Genomic DNA, 23,568 nt, shown 5'->3' with positions numbered 1-23,568 from the left:
GCTGGTGGTATACTCCTCAGGACAGTTTGCAGAAATGGTTGCAGTCAGAGAAGGTAGATATTCCTGTAAGGTCAAGCGCTGGTTCCCCTCTCCACATGCCTTGAGGTCCTTAGACAGACTGTGGTTATAATGATGTATGGATGTATTTTTGTTTTGTTTTGTTTTGAATTTAAGAATAGGTGATGCGGCAAGAGGTTCAAAATCAAAACCTAAATATAAAAATTATAGAAAATAATCTTTCTTCCATTCCCATTTCTATATACCTCTATCCACCCCCCCTTAATCCAATAGGGAACCACTTTTCATAGTTTTTTTTTAAATCTTTCACAATTGCATATACTTATATATAATGTAAGTGCATATATCATCCCTTACTATATTAAAGGTAGCATATTATACACACCTCTCCACTTTGCTTTTTTTTTTTCCTTTTAATAATATCTTAGAGATATTTCCATAGTAAAAATGAGAAACTGTTCAATTTTTTCTCTCTCTTAGTATTCCACTGCGTGGATGTATCAGATTTTATTAAAAGAGTCATGGGTGTCTTCAATTTTTCCTAATGTAATGAATGTGTTAATGAAATTGTGTGTGTTTTCAAATATATCCTTGGGATGAACTTCCAGGGATACTATTTACTTATAAGCCAAGAGACAAAATAATTTGTCTCTTGGTTTATAATCTAGAATGCTGGTCGAAGCTCTGTAGCTTTTCCAATGGATTGTATTGCCAAACTTTTCAGATTTTGCTAATGGGTAGAAAATTGTATCGCAATGTAGTTTTATTGGTATTTCTGTTATTATGATTGAGATTGAGCTTGCTTTTTAAAAGATTAAAGATATGCTTGTTTTTCTTCCTTTTTAAAGATTTTATTTATTTATGAGAAAGAGAGAGAGAGAGAGAGAAAGATAATAAGAGGGAGGAGTAGAGAGAGAGAAAGATAGTAAGAGGGAGGAGTAGAGGGAGAGGAACAAGCAAGCTCTATGTTTGGCTTGGGGCTCGGCTCCATCTAAGGACTCTGCAATCATGACCTGAGCTAAAACCAAGGGTTGGACACTTAACCAACCCAGCCATTCAGGTGCCCCTACTTATTTTTCTTAATAAGATAATGTATCCTTTCTCAGTTTTTTAATTAAGGACCAAAAGCATTAATGAAGTTCAAGCTTTAGAGGGAGATGTCAGAGAAGTAAGAAATTGGGGATAGCCTATGTAAAATACTCTTTTCTTAAGTCTCGAAATAGGTAGTTGTTAGAAAAGGGATGAAACATGAATGTTGAAGTGAAGGAAAAGAGAAAAGGAATGCAAATGAAGGAAACAAAGGCCATATATCCAGAAAGCTGACAAGGTCTCAGAGACTAAAGACAGTTGCATGTGATCATGAGCTCAAGTAGATAAGTTACCAGGTAAGTTTACCTGATCCTGAAGGGAGAGCGCTTTAATGAGTGTGTATGTGGATGATGGGATAGAAAGAGGCATAAAGTGAGGAAATATACACTTCATGGTTCCAGTCTCCTCTAATATTATAGGAAAGCTCATCTGATGAGAGGGAATATTGACAGAATGCCAAAGAATAAGCAGAAAATCTTATTTTTAAAATAGACCTTGTCGATTACACATACTACTATTGCAGGTTTAAAATTGATTGTTATTTTGGCGGGCATCGGCTCAATTCAATTCAATTCCGTAAATAGTTTTGGACTCTAAGCACACTGTGTTGTGCTAGAAATTATTGGGGACACAAAGAATCAATGTGCTATCTAGCCAATGAAAACTTTTTAGGTAATTTAGTGCACAAACACAAGAATTTAAGCATAAATCTAAATGTATAAATGCAGTGCTATGGAAATATCACAGGACATTTTATTCTCAGAGTCTTAGACTCATTTTGCCAAATTCAATGGTCATTTACATGTCTTTATATTAGTAAACTATAGTCTACTATAGTAGACTATGTGAGCTGCATTTGATGCAATTGAACATTCCTGCCCTATTGAACCTCTCCCTTCATTTGACTCCTGGGTATTTCATTCTTTCAGTTTTTCACCAAACTAACTGCATGCTCTTTCTCTGTCTCCTTTGATAAATCTTCCTCATCATTCAACTCTAAATATTGGAATGCCTTGCACTCAGTCTTCATATTTCTTTCTTTTTAGCCTTGGCTCTTGTCTTCTAAGTTTATTCACAGGCAAATGTCTTACCATGCCATGAGTTTAAATATGATCTGTATTCTAGTTGTATCTCAAGATCAGAACTTTTTCTTAGCATTTTAACTATAAACACAACTAGCTACTCATCATCTTCACTTGAATGTCACATTGGGATAGCAAAATGATTATGTTCAAAACTAACCTCTTACTTACTCCCTTCTTGCCTCCAACCCAACTTGCTTCTTCCCTGTTTTCATCCATCTCAGTTAATGGCAGCACCATTCATCTATCTGTGAATTACCTTCAGTTATACTCTTACCCACATATTTCCTACTCCAAACCACATTCAATTCATCACCAATAAGCAGAGCCTATAAAATTTTGATTTAGATCCCATTATTCTATTTACTTAACTTTTCTCAATAGTGGCTCTTGAAAAGTTACATATTTTTTTCAGACTCAAGGTTCATTATTTTTTGTCAAATTTTTGTTTGTTAGTTGGTATAATGACTTTTCCTCAAAAAAAAAAAAAAACCTGTTAAATGAATACAATCTGTGGCATGTAGTAACATCGCAATTTTAGATAAAACTATACTCATTAATTCACTTTCTACTTTTAAGTGAGAAAGAAATCATATAAAACATATGGAATAATTTTGGTTTGCACATGTTTCAATGCCCTCAAGAAGGTTGGAGAGGTGGCAACTTCTAGAACCTTCTAGAACCTTCCACTCAGGGTTTTTTTTTTTTTTTTTTTTTTTGACCCTAAAGATGTTTTTCTGTGGTATCATTGACTATTAAGTACACTCCATGGGCAAGAATACCGTAAGTCTCACAAACATTGAAAATATTGTCAGAGGAAATAATACGGGAAAAAAAGACATTTAATCAATACCAGAATCATTTCTATGTTACATTTTAGATATAATTTATTTTTTATTTTTACTTAAAAATAATTTTTTATTACTCATGTGAACTGGTTTACTTTATTCATATATTTTTGTATTTGTAAATGTTGATTGTATATCTTGGGCTTTTCTTTAACAGCCTTTCTCTTAGGAGGAATGAATCAGACATTAAGCAAGGGGTAAAATATAAACTGTATTATCCCAAATCCAGTTACCTTTTACCACTTCTAACACTGATACTACAGAATCTTCCTGACTCATCTTCTTGCTTCTACATTTCATACCATACTTATTTCCTAAGAAGTAGCCAGAGTGACCTTCTTAAGACTTAAATCCTAAAACTTCCCCAGTTTAAAAAAAAAATTCTAAATGACTTTCTATTTTATTTCAAATTAATTCAATCTCCTTTCATGACTTGCAGGGCTCTCTCTTTTTCATTACTTTGCTTTCATTTTTCTAAATAGCATTTTGGATATAGGGAATTATTATTATTTTTTGTCTACTTGCTTAGTGGCTATTTTCAACTTAAACTGAATCGTCTATGAGCATATTGACCTTGTCTGTTTATTTGCCATTGAACATCTAGAAAGTAGAGCATGGTAAGCAGATGATAAACACTCAATGAATATTTGGTTAGTGAAAAAATAAACAATATGAAAGTTGACTCTGGACTATAGAGTCAAAAAAGCTTTCTGGAGATTTGTGACTTCTTCTGGGTCTGAAAAAAAAATAGAATAAATTTAGGAAAAGAGAAGCTAGTTCAAACAAATGACAAATGATGGGTATGTTTTGAGTAACCTTGCAGTGATGAAAGTTTGGATTGGAAGACTGAATTCATTATATACTATAGTGCCTTTCTGAAACTCAGAAGAAATGACCCACCATCTGAAAACATACTGCCATAAACTGATGGAAAACACCAATCATCTCCAAACATTTAGATTTTAAACTATTTCACTAAAAGCATTAATTTTATGTTTACTGCAAATTAATTTCTTAAACACAGAGAGAACTTTTTGTTCTAGTCTCTACTGGTGTAATGCTGAACTTAGACTCAAATGAGATATCTACTTAAAAGAGCTCTGAAAGGTTGAATACTCAGGAAATTGGGTGCTGAGTCAAAGGGAAATTTATCTTTCTGCATTAGTTTTATATTATAATGTAAAGGCTATAGTCAGAGCAATGGAATTCTTTTTTTTTTTTTTTAAGGTTTTATTTGTTCATTAGAGGGAGAAAGAAAGAGATCACATACAAACAGGGGGAAAGGCAGAGAGAAAGGGAGAAACAGACTCCCTGCTGAGCTGGGACCCCCCCCACACCCTTCCCTCACCCACCCCCACCCCGTACTGTGGGGCTGGATCCCAGGACCTGGAGATGATGACTTGAGCTGAAGTCGGATACTTAACCATCTGAGCCGCCCAGGCGCCCCTGAGCAATTCATCTTTCTGCTAAAGGCAGTAGAAAATCAACCAATCTGAGTTTCCATATAATGTTACCTATTCATTTCAGGAAAAAAAGACATTTAATCAATACAAGAATCACTTCTGTGGTACATTTTATATATAATTTATTTTTTTATCTTTACTTAAAAATAATTTTTTTTTTGGTTGTCTTAAGTGGAATACAGGAGAAAAATGAGTGTTGATTACCCCAGTGGTATCTCCAACACTGTGTTGGGTACTATGGTGTTACAAAATATAGACAATAATTTCTCATTCTCAAGATGCTTACAGTAGTGTGAGACATTCATCAATATACATTTAGAGTGGCATTGTAAACAATGATCATCATAGCTATGATTATGATAGTATGTATAATGCATGTTATATATTGGGTGTTTTGCCTACCTAATAGTATCTGATAGCCACAAAAATCATGTAAAGAAGTTAGTATGTCCATTTTAAAGATAAGGAAATTAAAGGTAAGTGGCTAAGTGCCCAAATTTACAGGACAATGTGGTAGAATATGTCATGATTTAGAGGCATATTTGAGATAAATCCACGAGAAGACAAAAATCCATGTTATTTTCACTCTGCCATGCTAACAATTTCTAAGTCGATTAAGTGTTAGGAGTTAAGCAATGCTGGACTTCATTTGTGGGCCCTAAGGTCCGAAAGGGTCTAAAACGATCCTGCTTTGTTTGCTGTCTAAAATGATACCATCTGTGGAAAACCTGTTTCTTGTTTGCTGCGTATATTGCCTTCTGTAAAGATGTTATACAACATGTGAGGAAGAAAACAATTTTTGCCTCTGCTTCTGTCACATTGCAGGTGCCTTTTCTATTTCTCTCTCTCTCTCTCTCTTTTTTTTTTTTTTCCTGTAGACCTATGTTCTCTCCTCAGCCTGCAAATCCCCCGAATACTTTCTTAGATCTTGTAGCTGATTATGAAAGCAACTAGCTACAAATGGGTATTCAGTATTTGACATGTGCCTTGTCTAAACTGAGTGTAAAATAACCATATTTTGAAAACTCAGTACAAATAAAAAGAATGGTACCATTTTTATATTGATTATATGTTGAAATTATAAAATGTTAACATATTGAATTAAATAAAATATATTATTAAAGTTAATGTCATCCACTTCATTTTTCTCCTGCAATGTGGTTGCCAGAATATTTAAATAGTTTCCCGTTACCTGGCTTGAAATTGAATGAATGAATAAATAAATAAACAAATAAAATTCCTCAAAGATAGTCCTTAAAGTACTATCTTTGCCCTTGGCCTTTCTCCCAGTGCTGTTTCTCATTTTTAGTTGTCCCTTGATGCCATTCCATGGAATCCCAATAGCAGTTCAAACTGAATATGTCGCAAGTTAGCCCCTAATCTCCCTACAGAATCCTTCTCTTTCTCCTGCTGACTTGATGTCCCTATTTTGAAATTACCTAAACAAGTAAGCTTGGAATCTCTGTGGACCCCTGTACGCTGCTTATTCCATACACCTCCAGTCAGTTGCCAGGTTTTAGGGGCATCCATTTCCTTCTCTCCATTTCATTTATTGTCACAGTTATTAATTTGGTCATCCATTAAGTCTTGCCTAGACTACAGCCAAAGGGGTCTTACTTGCCCTCATACTCCTGTTTCTCTTATTCCTTTACTTTGCCTATTTCAGATTCACTTTATGTCTTCAGGGTGATGGTTGGGTTCAAGTTAATTAATATATTTATATTCTATTTAGAGTTTTAAAAGTGGTTTTATATACATTATTTTATGTGATCATTCAGCAAGCAAGCAGGAGATTTTCATAGGTTTAATAGAAGAAGACAATGAAATATAGAAAAATTGAATTGTTTCAAGACATGTCAAGAACATATTTCTCCTAAGTGTTTTCTGATTTCTGAGCCTGTGCTCTAAATACCTTATTATCACTGTAAGGGATTAAAAAAAAAAAAAAGTTCTGGAACAGAATCTGGTCGATTGATTGGATGGAGAGAAGAGAATGAGTGCTCCCACAACCTGGCATTTATGCCTGTCTGAGATCTCTGGGCTCCACCCCTTGCTAGATACAGTCCATGGTATTTTGTGCGAGTTACTTAATCTCTTGAAGACTGAGTTCCCTCATCTATAAAATGGGGAGTTTCCTCACGAGATAAAACAGAAAATAACATGTGTAAAGAACTTTGCCTAGTTTGTAGCAGAAAATCATTGCTTTAAAAAAGTTTAAATGTAGTGTGAATAGTAGCTGTAGTAGTAACTGTTTTATCAGGTTGCCTAGAATCCAATGATGACCACAGTTTTCCTTATGATCTAAAAATCATGGCAGGATAATTCTGGTTTATTTCAATTCTGAGTATTACGATAACATTATGAAACTCATCAAGAGCAATTTCTTGCGATTAGTTTCATTTCCTCAATACAGCTGCATGGGGGAATATAGTATGGCCGTGTGGAGGAGGAGAAAGAAGGCTCTTTTCTTGTTTATTTACCAATTTTTGGTTGATATGGAAATTTTCCTTCAAGCAGTTCAAGTTGTGTCCTCACTGAAGATACCCTTTAGTTTTGAAGAATTAATCCATCACACAGAGCTATTTATTTATTTATTTAGTATTTATTCAGGCATCAAAGCAAAGTTTATTGGGCAGTAGTCCCAAGCTCCTGAAGAGAGGGGACCTGAGAGGGTTGCCCACACAGAGCAGTTTATTTATTTTATTTATTTGTTTTTTATTTTTAAAAGATTGTACTTATTTGTCAAAGAGAGAGACAGGGAGCGCAAGCAGAGGGAGCAGCAGACAGAGAGAGAAGCAGACTCTCTCCCAGGGTCCTGGGATCATGACCTGAGCCAAAGGCTGCTGCTTAACCAACTGAGCCACCCAGGTGTCCCCACACAGCACAATTTCAAAAGTGGTAGAGAGCCATTGGCTCTTGGACTTGAAATTAAAGTGAAGCAAAGAAAAACTACAGATAAGGAGAGAGACAAAAAATAGAATTCTCCTCACGCATTTTTAGTTTATATATGATTTTTCCTAGAGTGGTAAAGTGGTGACATAAATGGTTCATGAGGCAGATATGCTGGGGTCCTAGTAAAGTGATTCTGAGAAAAGGAAAAATAAGAAAGCAATTTGGAAGGTCCAGAGTCTAGGTTGCTGCCCCAGTTAGAGAAGAGATAGAAGTGTTTTGTTTTTTCCCTTGGGGAATCCTGCTCAGGATACTATGTGTGGAGGTTGAATGACTTCGTGGATCTCAGTCCTAATTCTGAAAGCAGTCGGTGTCAGCATATTGGATTAATGAGAGCAGTGTGTCAGTGGGAAGTGACGGACCAAATGCCCAGTGACAATGGTGCTGTCTTTGGAGAACTGGCTCTATATCCTATAGACCAGAAGGCTTTAGGGTAGAAGTCTAGCTTTAAGAAGGGGGATTAGTAAGTGGGCCATAGTTTCAGAGTGAGAGAAATCAGCTTGAAAGGAAGACTATAGACTGGTCAGTATGGCAGGTGGGTGGAGAGGATGATTTGAGGCTGGGAAGGTGGGGGGGGTGACATGCAGTAATTGTTCGGACTTCCCCTGACTGTGGTGCACTGTATCCTAGGTCCGTGTGGCATATTTTTATGTGGAGAAGTAGGAAGGAAAAAAAAGAATCCAGTGACACTTGGGACTGGAAATGGCAACCATTCTAACATGGTGGCCAACCTGAACTTGCTGGAAATGTTGACGGTACTAGGGGATTTCGGGCAGACACCTCTACGATGCTCTCTATATAGTACGGAGCCATGCTGACACATACAGTGTCTGATTTAATGAGCTCACAGCCAGTTTGGTCAGAAGAAACACATAACTCAAATAGAGAGCAGAACACAATAGAAGTCAGGATCTAATTATCTGCTAAAACGTAGTAGGAGCAATAAAGGAGGTGAAAGCAGGGAGGGAAGAAAAGAGCAACTTGCTTGGCCGTAGCAAAGAGCACCGCATAGTACCTGACTCCTGGCAATGTGCGATCATGCTGAAAAAGTTATACAAATAGATGAACTAATACTAACCTCTGAGGAACCTCTTTCTAAACCAGTGGTACAGGTACAGTCTCTTGGTTTCATTCTCCATTTCTAATCCCACCAGCGTGGGCGGAAAAATGAGATATAGAAAATTATACTGATTTAACTTGCAGCAGAAACTGCTATATCCGAGAGAACTTGCCCTGTTTACAGGATGTAGAAGCTGCCCCTCCCCACCGCAGCCAGCTGACTGTTACCATACATCCTTGACCAGTTTTCTGATTTTTCAAGGGGGGGATACACAGATCTGCACATGTTTCTCTTTTTTTAAAATACAAATCCTCATTTTTCGATTGGAAACTGATTCAAAACATTCTAAAACATTGTTCAGGCCCAACAACATATGTCTGTGGGTTGAATTTGGTTGGCAGTCTGCCAGTTTTCCACCTCTTCTTGAATTTATAGCTACTCCTAAGAAAGCAGGAGCAGAGTGTCATGATTAGAAAGAACTAGACTCCTCCAGATAACTTCCATATACAGAATAAATCTTAATAAAGGCTCAGAGACTCACCAACACATTTGATTAGTCTACCAAAGAAAATCCATTTTTGTATAGACTTTTCATTGAGGCCCTTGTTTCGTTTGTCTAACTTCCATGAGTGGGTTCCTTTTCCTAACTTGAAAGAACCGATGCTGTTCTATTGCTAATGTTCCTCAAGGCATTTTTTAAAAAAAAGATTTTATTTATTTATTTGACAGAGACAAATCACAAGTGGGCAGACAGGCAGGCAGAGAGAGGGGGGAAGCAGGCTCCCTGCTGAGCAGAAAGCCCTGTGCAGGTCTCAATCCCAGGACTCTGGGATCATGACCTGAGCCGAAGGCAGAGGCTTTAACCCACTGAGCCACCCAGGCGCCCCTCCTCAAGGCATTTTTTTAATCATTACAAGATGGCTCCAAAAGTTAACTTTTCTAAGTAATAACAAGTAGAGTCATCCTTAATTTGTCTGGTATTTTCAAAGTCATGTGATATAAGATATGGACCAGAACATGAGCACTTGCACAGGTGCATTGTTTTAGGGGAGATCGAAGGGATGTATATATGTTAGGTGATGAAGATAATCTAAACAGTTTAAACACATGCACACACTCACATGTACACACACGTACATATGAAATCCACAGCGTGCTAGATGAGGAAATGTGGGATGGGTGTAATTGTGTAACCCATTTCATCATACAAATTGTGAATAGATCGGCATCACTAAGCCTCAGAAGTAGATAAGACAAAGAATGTAAGCAAATAAAGGGAGGACAGAAGGAAAATAAAAATTACTGTTGAATGATTTTTAAATAAAATAAGTAATCCTGATAGCCACTTTAAAATTCCAGACTTTTTATGTGTTTTCTTTTGACTTCAAGGCAGCCAAGTCCAGATTCTATATTTTGCTTTGTGAGGAGCCTAAATTAAGATAGATATTTGGTTATACTACCTCAAATTATAATAACATTCACTTAACTGGAACCTAGATGGATAGATAATGTATCTAACCATCTCCTCTCCCTTTTCCCTCCTGGGGTGAGGTCCCGGAATTCCACTTGGAGGAAAGAGAAGCACCCCTTGTTTAATTTGGGGCTTCAGCCCCTAATAACTCCTGGGTGGAGATTCCTGGTAATGCACCTGAAGTTCTTCAAGAAATTAAGGCATTGAAAGAGTCTTTTCAGCCTAGAAAGGAAAAGATACATTTTGCAAAATAAATACACTTGGCATATTAAAGGATACTCAAAGGCAAGAATTTAAAAACTCAATCAAAAACTTTCAATTTAAATATTGTGAACTAGTAAATATTTTTGCCATTTTGATATTCTTGGCTTCACGAAAGAAAGCCTCACTGCCCAAAGATTTCAGATTAAGTTTGAATGAAAACAACAAAATTTTGTGGAATTTGCTTGTTCTCACACCAAACATCCTTTGAGGTTTTACAATCAAGAGAAATGTTTTCCAAAGGTTTAAATTGATATTGTTTTACTCACACTTACCAAGTTCATGATATAAACATTAAAAAACAAATTAAAAAAAAGCACTCATGTTGAAACACTCACAATAGACCCAGACTGCTTATAGTATGATCCTATTGGGTTTTTCCTTTATATAAAAGAATTCATTTTTCAGTATCTACCTACTTAGCCATGTAGTCACTTCTCTTCTCACTTTTCCCAATTATGATCAATACCACTTCCCCAAACACCAGCAAATTCCAAAGTGAAATGCATTTCCAGAAAACTTAGAACAACAATATTTGCAAATATGACCTGAGTAGCAATGGGGTTTAAAAATAAGAAGATACTGTAGTAATTAGTCATAATTTTAGAACAACGCAGATACAAAATTTAAAAAAAAACAAAAAAACAAAAACAAGAGCTTTATGTAATTCTAGAGACTTGTTTGTCGGCACAGTTCAGTGTGCATCTCAGTCACTGGGGTGAAGGGCAAACATGTAGTTTCTCAGACTCCTTTCTGGTGTTGTTGGACGGGAGTCTTTGGAATGTGTAGTAAAATCTGCGTGTTTATGATAAGCTTCTCTTATTGATTCTTGAGAATCACGGCTCGATAGCTTTCTTACTCCTCACTAGAAAGCCATTTGTTCCTTTACAGCTGAAGTTATTTCTGACCCTAACTCCTGAGAGAAATCTTAGCTTAATGCAGGAAGTCTTTAGCTAATTCCAGTGGAAAGGAGTTTGGTGAGTTCAATGTTAAATTTATAACAAGCGATCATGGCATCGGTCTGCAGCTGGAATGTATACGTGGGGCGTGTTTCCCCTTATTTACCAGTCCCAGTCCTTCAGCAAGTCATGCCCTTCCTCATTAGACATTTGTTTCGTCTTCAACCACAACTTCTTCTGCTGGTAACCCGGTCATTCATGGCCTCATCCTCTTGGTAGGGTTTTTCCTTTATATTAAAGAATATCTCTACTGCCAGTCTTCCTTCTGCTTAATTGAGATAGGTCTGAACAAATATCCAGTAATCAGCCCTCTGACACTCGACAACAAACCTCCTGGTTGATAACAGTCTGCAAATCTGAACTTCTGAGTCCTGCCCTTCTCAGATTACCAGTGGTTATTTTCTGCTACCTGTCGAGTAGATCTTTCTATTCAGCGTGAACCCCAACTGCCAGTGTTTCTTGATATATGTGATTATTGGACACAACTGCCTCTCTTGTCAATGTTTGTGGATAGGAGAGCTCTCCAGTATCTGTTTACTCCTGATGAAGAGCCGGATCTTGGTCCCTTCTCACCTCAATAAACCATGAGAGATGGCTGGTCTTTCCAATTAGAGGAAATCCATGTATCTATATATATTTCATATGTGTATATGAAATATTTATGAATTATCTCTATAGAAAGATACCCTATCTTAGAGCAAACACAGGAATTATTTCCACAAGAATCACGTTTCTAAAAATAAAAGTTGAAACAAATCTTTTTAGAGGAAAATATAGGAATAGTCTTTGTGGTCTTGGATCAGGCAAGGATTTCTTAAAAGGACAAAAGAAAATCACTAATCTTAAAAGGAAATAAATGATAAATTAGACAATATTAAAATTAAGAATGTCTATTGGTGAAAATATTCTATTAAGAGAGTATAAAGTAACCCAAAAGTGAGAAAACATCATTATTGCCACATATGTATTTAAAAATGGCTTGTATCCAGAATATAAAAATAACTTCTACAAATCAGAAAGGACAAAGAACCTAAAAGAAGAACTAACAAAAGTTTTTTATAAGCACTTCACAGAAGCATATTACATAGCAATCAGCCACACAAATAAATGTTTGAGTGAAATAAACTCATCAATAAAAAATACATACTCTAGGTTTTCCATTTAGATCAATTTTAAAAATAGGAAAAACTAAGAAGACAGAATAATGGTTATTTTTAGTGGGGTGGGTGGAGACTGTGACTGGAAGGCGGCTTCAGGGGTGTCTGAGATGCTAACGAGGTCGAGTTTCTCAGTTTGGGTGTGGTTACACGAGCGTGTTCAGTTTGTGACAATTCATTGTGCCTTGTACACAAGCATAGGCTTACACACACACACAAACTATTTAAAATGTATTTTATGCATACATTACTGAGCGAGAAACTAATTTTTTAAATGCATTAAAGGAAATTTACTGAAATATTTTATTTTAATGGTGTCATTGTCACAACAGTGGACAATGACATTGCTGTCCATTTTCAGACGTGTCCTCTTGGCACTGAAATCCAATCCAATCAATTCAGACTTTGAAGACAGGAGCATTAGGGAAAGACTAATCGGATACAGTAACAAATTTGCTAAATAAAACAAATGTCAGCCATATTTGACTACTGTCAATTACTGACTCCTGTTAATTACTGTCAAACACTAATTATACAATATGCAGCTTCTCCATATTTTAACCTGGGCTGGCCAAGATAGAGCTAGAGGGATCCCGGTGTAATACAATCAGTGCGTGATAGGATTTAATCTGCTTGATGAAAGGACTTTGCAACTGAGTCACATCCTTTAGGAAGCAAATGCTATGGAACATGAAATCCCAGGAAAGGAGCAATCACAGGTTGAAATGTACTTTTTGCCCTTGGTACTCCTCCAACAAAGATCAGAGAACCGGCCCTGTCCCAGAAAGTATCTGAGACTGCTTGTTTTGTCAGTGTTTCCTCATACTGAGGCTGCTGTGCAACTTGTTCTACAGCCAATGTTTTCTCCTTAAGTGACATTTCATCATCCAGTGCCCTAAGATAGTCACCCTGTTTTCCCTTAATTGATACTTGTACGCAAGAGGCGGAAAATGGCTCAGCATTTCTTGCTAGATTAGGTCAAAACTGACAGAGGAAACAGAGGGAGGATTGCATTACTTATGCCCCTTATGGTTCTCCTGTGTATCAGGAGATTGCCATTTCATAAAATTTCTTATGCTGCCTAAACATAATTACAATAGCACAGGCATTTTATTCCTATTTGCTTTTCAATTTTGTACTACTTACCTGATCACTGGAGGGAAATTCAGAAGCAGTTCTACTAATCTTCACTTCATTTTTCTTCTTTGTCCTCATAATAGAATTGTACCCTTTGATATCTCTTCCTTAAGTGCTTCATTGTGTTCTTCCTATGAAGTTTCCACCTCTCTCTTCATTTCATTGGTGACTGGAAGCATTAAACATACACGTGGAGGCTCAAAAGGAGGCTCCTGAAGTTCTGGAGTATTTTTTTTTCCCAGATCACTTCTTGGGTACTCTTATCATAAGATCAGTGTTCACAAATAGATGCTATGCTATTTATCCTGATTGGAAGTTCATTAAGAAGCATCCCATGAGAATGCTACCATTCTGCAGAGGCTGGGGATCCATTTCTCTGGGGGTCTCTTCAACAAATCCTTTGGGAGGTCATTATGCCTGAAACAGATCATCAGACGTTCCCCGGCTCTATAAGACAACAGCCAGATTCTTTACTAGAAATGGCAAGATTCTCCTCATCTAGCCCTAATGACTATCTTTCCTTCACTTTCCTGCCTCCCATTTCCCACCATTTGTTGTGGATGTTTACTCCTGTTTTCCTTAAATCTGGTGATCTCAGCCTATATTGCCCTTCATATCCCTTCTCTGCCTTTTGGATCTTATTTTTATACAACATCAAGGTCAAATGTCACCTTCACCTTAAGATTTTCCTCAGTCCCATCCGCCCTTGCACTCTTATCCAGAATCCATGGTGGGCAAACGTGCTAATATCTGTTCCTGGGATTTTCAATAATTGTTGTAGAAAATGCGGGACCTAAAAAGTCTATTTTTCAGGTAGAGTCTCAATAAATACTTGAAATGTAAATCTATTGCTTTCCTTCCAATAAGACAGAGACTAGAAGGCTAAGGTCCCCAGGGGATGAGAGATGGCAACAAGATACCATGATCTAAAAAAAGATCAAAGTTGCCTGTCACACAATTTTGTCTGGGACTTATTCTACTTAAAAAAATGTATTTTACTTGTCATTTTCACCATTTGAATGCCCACGGGTAATGACAATAACTGTATTAGTTTATCCATGCAGCTGACTTGCCAGACTTTGTCAGTAAATGCAGAATATCACCCTGATTCCCTGATTAAGTTAAGTTAAATAAATGCAAAGCCTTATTACCACATTTCCTATATATAACACCTGCCCAGTCAAAGACAATGTTACCCAATGGGGTGGCTATGGTCACATTCCTTTACTATGATGTTCTTTTCTCATTATATTTGACATTTTTGAAACTGAGTTTTATTGCACTCTCTCCGTGTATGGAAGTGGTCTGGGGAAATTAGACTTAATAGAGATGTAGAAGCCACAGGGAAAAAAGAAAAAGAAAGTGAACTGGAAGGAAACTGAAATTAAAATGTTATTTTAGTAAATGGCTGCTGTGGTGGAGACGACAAACAATTGCGATGCAAGTTAATTACTGACCTGTCAGGAAAGTGTAGCACAAAGGTTGTGCCACACATTACTGGAGCTACCACGGCCACAAGTCATTTCCACAGGGGAACAAACAGACCGTGCTCTACCACAGATCAACATAAAATCTTTCCAGGGGATAGAAATGAATTTCTCACAGAAGTAATATTGTCTGAGGAGTTTCCTTGAACTCCTTAGCAGACCTGGAGAAATAGAACTTCCCACACATTCTGGGAAAGGAATGGAGTCATACGTCCACAGAGGGCTCCTGTGTGTTGAGGGCACCATAGCTCTTGGTGGTTGGGGTGACCAGATAGCTCACTTGCCACATGTTGAAAATTGAGGCTACCACCCATGGGATGGGAATTTCCTTGTGGCACACTCGGTGCTTGCTTCTGTGACAGTTCTCACAACATCTTCGGTGGTGATCCACGTCAGGCAAGAGTGTCCTTCTATTTGGAAAAATAATATGAAGCACCTAAAGGAATTTGAAAGTCAAAGAAGACATTCTCTATTGTCAGAATGAATAACTCTGCTAAATTTTAAAATGGTCATTAAACATACTCATTTAATTTATAAGAAAGAAAAAAAGGCTTATTCTGAAATGAAAAAAATATTCTTTATATATTTTTTTAAAGATCTTATTTATTTATTTGACAGAGAGAGATCACAAGCAGACAGAGAGGCAGGCAGAGAGGACGAAGCAGGCTCCCTGCTGAGCAGAGAGCCCAATGCGGGACTCGATCCCAGGACCCCGAGATAATGACCTGAGCCGAAGGCAGTGGCTTAACCCACTGAGCCACCCAGGCGCCTCTATTCTTTATATTTTTAAAAATTCCTTTTATTGTCCAAGGATGGGCCTCAGAAAGCCTGTAAAACATTGCTATTTTTTTTTCTTTTTTCTTCCTGCCCCAACTTATCATGCAATAACCAGAGTTCATTGGACCTTAGAAACACTGGCCAGAGTGAGTTCTAGATATATTTTTTTGAATTAGAAATGGACTTGATCAAAGACATTTTCCAATTGGCCTTGCTAGGCTATGTACACTGGCATTAGGGATTTCCTATATTTGTATTCCATTTATATATTCAGTAAACATTTGCTAAGTCTCTATTGTTTTGTGAGGAAGCACAGGAAGATTTCCAAACACTTAAATTGAAAGATGTACATGATATATACTGAATATAGCTCTATGACGATCATATGATCTCCCTAATCTCTGTCAGACTTCCTTCAGAATTCTTCCTACCTTCTAGTTCCATACATGGTTTCCAGTTGGCTTGCGGGGGGTCTATGACTAAAGCAAGGACATTTGGTGAAGCGGGACATAGGTTCTGTCCTGGAGCTGCTTTGACCGGGCCGTGGCGCTGTGGGGAGGACACTCGGCCTAGTTGAGCTTCGTTTTGCTCTGCTCTGCAGCATGGAGAGGGTATCATCGTGCCTTTTCAGTTTCTTCTCACCCAAATAATTCTTCATGCACTTTTATTTTTAATGCTACTCATGGGAAAGAGATGTCAAAAATACACTTTCTAACTCAAAAGGGCAAGCTGCTGAGCCTTGGTGTAATTAACAGAGTGCAACAAATAATTGACAGAGCAGCTATGAAATTTACGATTAGACGAGTTATCACATCCGCTCCTCTCTGGGTATCGGCCATGGTAGTGGGAGAATCAGACCCAGAATACCACGGAACCTCGTTGGCTGAACGGAGCCAGTTTGCATGGCTCTTGCAAACTGCATTATCATCACAGTTTCCTGTTTTTAAAGCAGCATTGAAAGTGGAACTAGTGCAATATCAAAAGCTCCTTTCGCTCTTCGCTTGGTACAAATAAAATCAGGAAGTCTAGAGAAATTGTGAAGCCAGTCCTAAGTGATTTACATTTCAATTTCTCACTCAGGGATATTTATTTGGAGAGTTTTGTGAAATCAATGGATATTTTAGACACAGGCAAAACGGACTAATTCTTCAATATTTTCATTAGTCATTCACCACAGCTCTCTGTGCCTCCCGCAAGAATGTAAATGCATCAGACAACACTGTTTTCTCTAATAAATTTTGATAATAATGATGATTATGATAATCATAATGAGTAGATGATATGTTATAGGAAGAACAAGGGGAATACTGAATAAGCATCTAGATCACAGGAAACTTAATATAACTTGTAGTTAACAAAATGTTAGATGTCACTAAGTGGGATATAAGTAAGCAGAGACAAATATTATTGATTTTACAATTTGCTCTATGAAAGAGAGAAAGTTGAGGGTCAATGAGGGAAGAAAACTGGGGTGGAACAACAGAATTATTCCAAAGGCCTGTGAATGTTCCTGGAGTAATAACACAGAAAAACTCACACACTGCAGGTCTTCCCTGCCTTTCTGACCAGCACCTTGTGAAACTGATGCGTATGTTCCCGCAAGCACATCCTTTCTCTGATGCTGGGAGCCAAGTCATGCTGGACCCCGGGGTGTGAGGGTTTGCCTCTAGGTTGGGCAGCCTTCATAATGGAGTTTGTTCCCCTAGGGCCTTCTTCCATAAACACTCAGAAACGAGGCCACCATGGCAGGGCCCTCACATCGCACAACTCCAGGAAACACCATTTACTAGAATGTAATGCCAGCGTCCTGTCCCTGATCACGAGTGCTGCCTCCCTTGGAATTCACTTAAGATCAGACTTGGAGTAGACTGACTGTGGCTCTTCTGTTGCAAGATATTTCTCCCATGTAGTCAGAAGAGTTTCCAGAGATTCTGAGATGCAGGTAAATGCCCCCCTGAGAGTTAAGGGGAAGTCTGACCAGTCCTTGATGTCCTTATGGGAATTAGTTTAAGCATTTCCCTCCCTTCTACATCTTAGTGATTCACCGAGAGGTCAGATGTTTAAAGGACATACGTAAGGAAGAATGGATGGTGGAATTTCAGAAATGCTGACTCTTTGGATGAGATGGGACCTGAGTAGGTGCTGCAGTGGGGGGCTTTGGCAGCCCAAAATGAGAAGGATCATAGAGTGTCTACTGGAGGAACAACAGAGTAGTAGGACACAGGCAAGAAGAAAATGAGTAGTTGAAAGAGGGTGAAGAGATAGGGTTATAAGTGGAATCCAAATGCAACTCAAAAAATTTTGCCTAGAATGGCCTTCTCCACCTTGTATGGGGCTCCTAGCAGGACAGATGGAAAGAAATCATCTCCAAACCCTCAAGTGCAACAGTTTAAAGTTTCACGGCCATTAGTACAGCTGTCATTTCAGCCCCTTCGATTTCCTTCCTCCTCTGTCTTCTCTCCTTCCTCTTGCACATCCCTGGGTTCTGCGGGCAGAGGCCACCCACAGGTCCTGCACTCTCTTTCTAGTGCTCATTTTATCTATACAACACATTTGTGTATTATGCCAAGGAAACCCCTCTTCCTTCATCGCTCCTTCAGAGCATCTAGAATACCAGCCCCTTACAGTCCTGGCTGGGTTGGAAGGAAGGGGCTCTCAGTCAGTCCTTCAGCCCCCCAAGAGGCTCGCAAGAGGACAGACTCACTCACGCTGAGGTTAAATGCTGTTTTCTTCATGAAAGCCATCATTTCTCTTTTCCTTGAGCTTTCTTGGTGCTATGTTTTTTTCTTGATAGTACATTTCACTCTCCACGTTGTCTCACAGTTCTTTGCATACTTTTGCATTGCTGAGCCCTTTGTCTGAAATGCCTGTCCTGTCCTGACTTAGCATCAGCCCCAACTTTGCAGACTTTCTTTTCACCTCCCAGTTCCACCGGAGTTTGATGCCATTGCTCCTCTCCCCACCTGGGCACAACAGTATTCTCCTTTAATTATTGATTTGTTTCTCCATCCTCACCAACCTGTAAGACACCTGATTTAAAAAAAAAAGAAAAAAGAAAAAAGGAAAATCTCCAGCCTCTGATATAGTACATGCCACTTGGGAGACTCTCCATAAATGTTGAATGGATCATTTATTTTCTGCTGGTGAAAATCTTTAAGAGGAGGTTTTGTGTCATATCTATTCTTCTCAGAGATTTTGTGTCATAGTGCTCTGAAAAGTTAGAAACTACCAACTTTAGGAAATACGAGAACAATTATGAAATAGTATTGAGTGAATGTCATCGTAGAACACAAAATATGAGGGAAATTGAATAAAGAGAAAAACTAGAGTGTCTTTGAGGTATCAACAAAATGTGAAGATGGAGAAAGGAAGTAATGGCGAGAGAAGAGGAAGTGTGGGGAGAGAAATCACCTTAATATTATAGTGGGGAGAAGTCAGCCTAACAAAAATATCTGTAAAAGGAAGATTCTGGAAGTGTTTTCTTCAGCCTATCCCCAAGAAAATAGGTGGGGAAGCCAGATGAGAGGTGTTTTAAGTAACCTGGCCTTTTGACAGTAACTCATCACTAGGCAAATAACGAGTTGATTGTGAAATCATTATAAGAATGCAAATGTTGATTTGACTTTGAAATTTGTGCAAACTCTGAGGAAGCAACATGTTCTATAAATGGCATGTAGCCAGACTATGTAAATACAGTAGCTTCATGCTCTTGGTCAGAAGATAGTGGCTTTAGCCTAAGTGATTTCCCTCACCAACGTAACAGACACACCATCTTTTTAAGTTTGAAATATCAAGGCTTACATGCACTCAGAAAAGAACCCAGATTTTTCTTTTCTTTTTTTTTCTTTTAAGATTTTATTTACTTATTTGACCCTGAGAGATCCCAAGTAGGCAGAGAGGCAGGCAGAGAGAGAGGGGGAAGCAGGCTCCCTGCTGAGCAGAGAGCCAGATGTAGAACTCGACCATGGGACTCCAGAATCATGACCTGAGCTGAAGGCAGTTGCCTAACCAACTGAGCCTCCCAGGTACCCTGTTTTTAACTTTTTAAAAATTTAAAGTACAGTTTACACAAAAATGTTATATTAGTTTCAGGTGTACATCATAGTGATTTGACAAGATTCTACATTATACTGTGATCACAACAAGTATAACTACCATCTGTCACCAAACATCTTTATTACAATATTATTGGCTATATGTGTTTTCTTGTGCCTTTTATTCCATGACTTATTCATTCCATAACTGGAAACCTGTACCTTCTACTCCCGTTCGCCCATTTTGCCCATCTCCCCACCCTCATTCCCTCTGTTAACCATCAATTTGTTCTAATTATAGGTCTTATTTTGCTTTTTGTTGTTATTTATCCATTTTCTTGTGCTTTGCTTTTTTTACTCATGTTTGAGTAAAAACTTATGGTATTTGTCTTTCTCAATCTGACTTATTCCACTTAGCCTAATACCCTCTAGATGTGTCCACGTTGTTGCAAATGTAATGATCTCAGTCTTTTTTCTGGCTGCATAGTATTCCATTGTATATATATATGTGTGTGTGTGTGTATACACACACATCACATTTTCCTTTTCTGTTCATCTATCAGTGGACATTTAGGTTGCTTCTGTATCTTGGCTGTTATAAATAATGCTGCAATAAACATAAGGGGGCATATATCTTTCTGATTTAGTGTTTTTGCTTTCTTTGGATAAATAGCCAGTAGTATAATTATCAGATCATACAGTGTTTCTATTTTCAATTTTTTTGAGGAAATCCCATACTGTTTTCATAGTAACTGTACCAGTATCCACCAACAGTGTACGAGGGTTCCTTTTTGTCTGTATTCTCACCAACCCTTACTACTTCTTGTGTTATTGACTTTAGCCATTCTCACAAGTGTGAGGTTATATCTCATTGTGGTTTGGATTTTCATTTCCCTGATTATTAGTGATGTTGAGCTTCTTTTCATGTGTCTGTTGGCCATCTGTATGACTTGTTTGGAGAAATGTTCATTCAGGTCCTGTGCCCATTGTTTAATTGGATTGTTTATTTGTTTGTTTGTTTTGGTGTTAAGTTGTATATGTTCTTTATACATTTTGGATACTAACCCTTTATCAAGTATGTCACTGGCAAATATTATTCTCCCATTCCATAGGTTGCCCTCTAGTTTTGTTGATGGTTTCTTTTGTTGTGCAGAAGCTTTTTATTTTGATGCAGTCCCAATAGTTTATTTTTGCTTTTGTTTCCCTTGCCTGAAGAAAAATATCTAGAAAAATGTTGCTACAGTTAGTACCAGAGAAATTACTACTTGTGTACTCTTCTAGGATTTTTATGGCTTCAGGGCTTACATTTATGTCTTTAACCCATTTTCAGTTTATTTTTGTGTGTGGTGTTAGAAAGTGGGCTAGTTTTATTCTTTTATATGGAGCTGTCCAGTTTTCCCAGCACCTTTTATTGAAGAAACCGCCCCCTTCCCATGTCTATTCTTGCCTCCTTTGTCATAGATTAGTTGACCATATAATCACAGCCTTATTTCTGGGTTTTCTACCCTGTTCTACTGACCTATGTGTCTATTTTTTCCCAGTATCATAGTGTTTTGATTACTACAGCTTTGTAGTACATTCTGAAATCTGGAATTGTAATACCTCCAGCTTTGTTTTCCTTGCTCAAGATTGGTTTGGCTATTCAGAGTATTTTGTGGTTCCATACAGATTTTAGTATGATTTATTCTGAAAAACTCGTGATTTTAATAGTAGCATCCTCAAAAATATCAGATTCATAGATTCACTTTGTTATTGTGTTTACTTTCTGATTGGCTATGAAATTAATAGCTTTAATAATAATAATATACAGAATAAAATCAAAAGATTATTGACCTATACTCGGATATATGGAAAATGCATTTACTTTTTTTTAAAAAACAGTTATCTGTATAATACTCTACATCTTATTCAAGTTAGAAGTAGAGGTAAGATTCCCTATGTCTATATTAGTAGCCAAATTTGATACATTTTAAAATCCTTCTCATCAAAGCAGCTGTCATTATATTCCTATGAAATAGTGGAGATGAGATTTTCTTTTTTTATTTCTTCAGATTTTTATTTCCAGTCTTGTTGAAATAGCTTTTTTATTCTCTACTACATGAGTTTTTATAATATATCACTCATACAGAAGCATAAAAATGGAAGTATGAACAAAATAAAGAATTAAGAAACTTAAGTCAATTTAATTAATTTAGTTAAGGAATTCTTTTTTTTTTAAGATTTCATTTATTTGACAGAGAGAGATCACAAGTAGGCAGAGAGGCAAGCAGAGAGTGAGAGAGGAGGAAGCAGTTTCCCTGTTGAGCAGAGAGCCCAATGCAGGGCTCGATCCCAGAACCCTGAGATCATGACCCAAGCTGAAGGCAGAGGCTTAACCCACGGAGCCACCCAGGCGCCCCTAGTTAAGGAATTTTTAAAACAACTTTCCTATAAATGTCTTTATGAGATATAACTGAAGTACAATAGTATAAGTACTTACACAGTTTGATCATTTTTAAATACATGCATACAATTGTTAAACCATCACCAGTCGAGCTAACAAACATAACCATCACCTAAAAGTTTTCTCATATTCACCATAATCCATTTTTGCCTTCATGCCATCTTTAGGCAATCACAGATCAACTTTCTATAATTATATACTGGCTTGCATTTCCTAGAATATTATATAAATGGAATCATAAGTACTCCATAGGTATTTTCTTTTGGCCTGGCCTCTTTCATTCAGGAATTTGCAATTCATCCCTGTGGTTGCATCCATCAATAGTCTGTTCTTTTTATTGCTGAGGAATATTTCATAGTTTTGATTAACTAGAATGTATCTGTTTGCCAGGAGGGGTCTTTTTTTGGAACAAAATACAGGTCCTCCACTTCTGTCCTTCATTCTTGGGGAAAACTATTAGTCTCTCTGAACTTTTTTTTTCTCTTCTAGAAAGGTATGAGTTGAATGCCTATCTCATGGGAGTTTTGCAAGAATTGAATCACTGACTGTATTGCCTGGCCAATAGTAAATGCTCAAAAAATATTAACTTCTTTGCTAAGTTATCTCTCCATTGCCTTACTGGTATCAATTATGAAGTAACACTTTGTCTCCTATTAAAATGTTTTCATTCTTTTCTGACCATCTTAGTGTTCACTGAGCTTGAACATTACCATGATGCTGGCTAACCCCATTGTCTGTCCAACAGCGATAGGGGTACCAGTACAGTTAGCTCCCTAAAATACAATCTTTCCCTTGGATTATCTTGGCTTGTGACTGATGACAAGTTTTTCCAGTGTGGACACATGTGCCCAGGCCAGCTCTGTAATGTCTGTAGGTGAGACAGGGAGACAACAATTAGGCCAGAAAGGGGTCTGTTTCTAGAAGCTTAGAAGTTGTATTTGCATTGCACATGTTCTCTTTTAAATGACATGATATGCTCCTTGGAGGGGCTTGTGGAGAGGGGCCATTAAAAAGGATTATGGATTAGGGGAAGCAACCAAAGCCCTCCCAGTCCACCCATGGATATTGCCACAGTTTAGTTCTCTTCATTTACTTTTCCAAATTATTGTTTCCTCACTGCTTCTCCTTTAGCATGTGCCTGCCCTGAATTTTTCTGCCTAAATCAGACTTAAAAGAAACATCAATAAATAGATGGCTTTGATTTTCTCTTTTTTCATAGTCTTCATCAACATTATGTCCAACAAAGCTACTGAATCTAGTTCAGTTGGCTGATGGCAGCAGACAAAGGACCTTAATTTCCCTTCTTGGATATTGTGAGTGGGGGGTCAGGGCT

At 37.6% G+C, this 23,568-nt stretch overlaps 1 protein-coding gene across 1 annotated transcript in view; it reads left to right on the top strand.

The window, feature by feature from the left end:
• ARHGAP15 (Rho GTPase activating protein 15) overlaps positions 1-23,568 on the top strand; it is a 611,884-nt gene that overhangs the window by 4,465 nt on the left and 583,851 nt on the right. The gene's annotated exons all lie outside the window — the stretch shown is intronic.

The sequence above is a fragment of the Mustela nigripes genome, chromosome 3 (assembly GCF_022355385.1).
Source record: "Mustela nigripes isolate SB6536 chromosome 3, MUSNIG.SB6536, whole genome shotgun sequence".
Lineage (NCBI taxonomy): Eukaryota > Metazoa > Chordata > Mammalia > Carnivora > Mustelidae > Mustela > Mustela nigripes.
Note: the sequence above shows the minus strand (reverse complement) of the source record. Positions and strands in the feature narration are given on the sequence as shown.